Raw genomic sequence first — 2,908 nt, forward strand, 5'->3', positions numbered from 1 at the left:
GTGAGTTTGAGCCACACATTGGGTTCTGTGCTGACAGTGCAGAGCCTCCTTAGGATTCTTTCTCTCTCTCTCTGCCCCTCCTGCATTTTCTTTCTCTGTCTCTCTCAAAATAAATAAATAAACTTAAAAGAAATAAAATATTAAAAATTAAAAATTAAAAAAACAAAGCCCACAATCAAATACGAACTTGTGTACATGGTATTTGAAGCCTGTGGCAATCTGGACCCACTCATTTTAAACATCTCGTTGGCAACTGCTCCTTCACTGAACTTGAGCCACACTTGACCAGTGAGTGTCTCCTGAACATGTTTCCTCTTTCCCTTTAGCATGTGGTACTGGGGAAGCATTGTTCCAATTCTGACTCATGCTTCAGTTTTATACCCTCAATGCAGCTTATCTCCCTACAGAGACTGTGAACCCCTTACAGGCTTTACTCACTAGGCTGCACACCTCACCCTATCTTGTTCAGAGCAAAGACTCTGACACACAACACGCACAAAGCCAGTGTTGTACCTAAAGAGTAATGATCCGGTCCTATTAAACTGGAACACTTTGATATACCAAGACCAAGTCAGATCTGTCCAGATTAGTTCACTAACAGTGCATTTGCTCATCCCCTTGATTCTTCCCACCTCTATGAGCAGCACTACCATCCACTCATCATGTGGAAACCTGTGTGTCATTTCACATCCTCGTTCAGCCCTCACTCCCTTGCCTAATCATTCATATGTTCTATAGGGTCCATGACCACAACTGCTCCAGGTGCCTGCTGTTTGGGCCTTTTACCATCTCTCCCTGCATGGCCACAGTCCTAATGGCTTCCCAGATTCCATCTTTCCTGAGCTCATGTATGCAGGGACCATTAAAAATACAGGCGTGGTCAAATCACTTCTGTGCCCCACATGTCTCTGTAGATCCAGCACTCCAACTGCCTGGGCACATTTTCCCCCATGTATCCCCTGCTGCTCCAAGGACACTGAGCTGTGAGCTTCCTTAACTCACCCAGCTGGCTCCACACTTTGAGACTGTGTAAGCTCTAGATACATAGATACGTGTAAATATCTATAAGTGGATGCACTCCCCACTCTGCCTTGCTTTTTTATATACCAGCTATTGTCACAGGGCAAGGCATGTAGGAGGCATTTCAGTGCTTCAAGAAATGAATAAATTGACCCACTTCAGAAAAATTATGTTTCCCCATCTTTGAAATGTGTGGGTGACTTGTGATGGCATGTGATATCCATGCTAGTTGATATCTCTGACTTTCATTAATGGCTAACGTGTGTTCTCTCGAGACCAGGAAGAGATGCACAAGAGTTGCAGGGATAAAGACCCAACCTCTGATGATGGTCCCCTACCTGACATGGTTTTAGACCAGATACTCCTCAGTTTCTGAGATAACCTGAAAGACAAAACAGAACAAACCTAGTCAAAACAAGTACAACGTAGTGACAAGATCTTGATACATAAACACCATTTTTCAATAGTAAAGAGCCAGAGCAAGAGGCGCCTACGTAACTCAGTCAGCTAAGCATCTGACTTCAGCTCAGGTTGTGATCTTGCAGTTCAGTGAGTTTGAGCCCCACGTCGGGCTCTGTGCTGACAGCTTGGAGCCTGGAGCCTGCTTCAGATTCTGTGTCTCCCTCTCTCTCTCTGCCCCTCTCCTGCTCGTACTCTGTCTCTCTCAAAAATGAATACACATTAAAAAAAGAAAAAGGGGTGAGACTCCTTGGAGAAGCAGTTGATTGCAAGGATGCTGTAGGAAAATATGAGCTGGGATATCTGGAAGTGCCAGAAAGTTCTAAAAAGAAAAGGTGGGGCTTGTTAAAGAAACAGGATACAACGTGAAGGAGTTTTTATTGGTCTTAGAGTAGTAAAAAAATAAAATAATTATAACCCATAGAATATACAGACACATCATAAATAAACAGTTGAATAGAAACAAAAAAGGGATCCTAACAGTGGATCCCAATTAATGCAAGCAGAAAATGGGGCACCTGGGTGGCTCAGTCAGTTAAGCGCCCGACTCTTGGTTTTGGTTCAGGTCATGATCTCATGGTTCATTGTTTGAGCCTCGTGTTGAGTTCTGCACTGATGGTGCAGAGCCTGCTTGGGATTCTCTCTCTCTCTCTCTGTCCCTGCCCCACTTGCACCCATTTGCTCTCTCTGAAAAATAAACAAACACAGAAGAAAGAAGAAAGAAGAAAGAAGAAGGAAGAAAGAAGAAGAAGAAGGAGAAGAAGAAGAAGAAGAAGAAGAAGAAGAAGAAGAAGAAGAAGAAGAAAGAAGATGGAAGAAGATGTGTCACGACCGGCATGACAAACACCGAGGTCAGGGTCCTGAGGGTAGGGGAATGCAAGAAAAAAGAGAGAGAAGAAAGTTTGGGAACAGGAGGGTCCCCTGGGCTGATGGCCCAAGTGACGGCTTTATTGTTGCTGTACACAATCTTTTATATCCAGACTCTTATGGGTCAGGCCATTCTAAGAATAAACAGGTTTCACATAATTGCTGCCAACCAAAACATTTAGTTCTGTGTTCCTGGTGAATTTTCTAAACGGGTCACAACAAGACCTTGTTGATAAGCTTGCTAGCAAAACACAATTCCCATGTTTATTTCTATCTGACTTGGGGTATAAAAAGGGAGGTAGCATTACTGCCAACACCTGCAGACCACAGGCTTCAGGAATTAACTTTCTCAGCCTTGACAAGGCTTTCGTATGCCCTTGAAAGTGGGGTAATGGGAGGGGGAACCACCGGGTTGGCTAAGCCAACAGGGAATGTTGCTCAACCCGGTCTCAGCCTGGCACCAGGGCCCGGTCCCCCACAAAGATGAAAGAAGACAAAGAAGGAGAAGAAGGAGGAGGAGGAGGAGGAGAAGAAAGAAGATGGAAGAAGATGAAAGAAGACA

Source organism: Herpailurus yagouaroundi, unplaced genomic scaffold, assembly GCF_014898765.1.
Source record: "Herpailurus yagouaroundi ecotype Mexico unplaced genomic scaffold, PumYag 566, whole genome shotgun sequence".
NCBI lineage: Eukaryota > Metazoa > Chordata > Mammalia > Carnivora > Felidae > Herpailurus > Herpailurus yagouaroundi.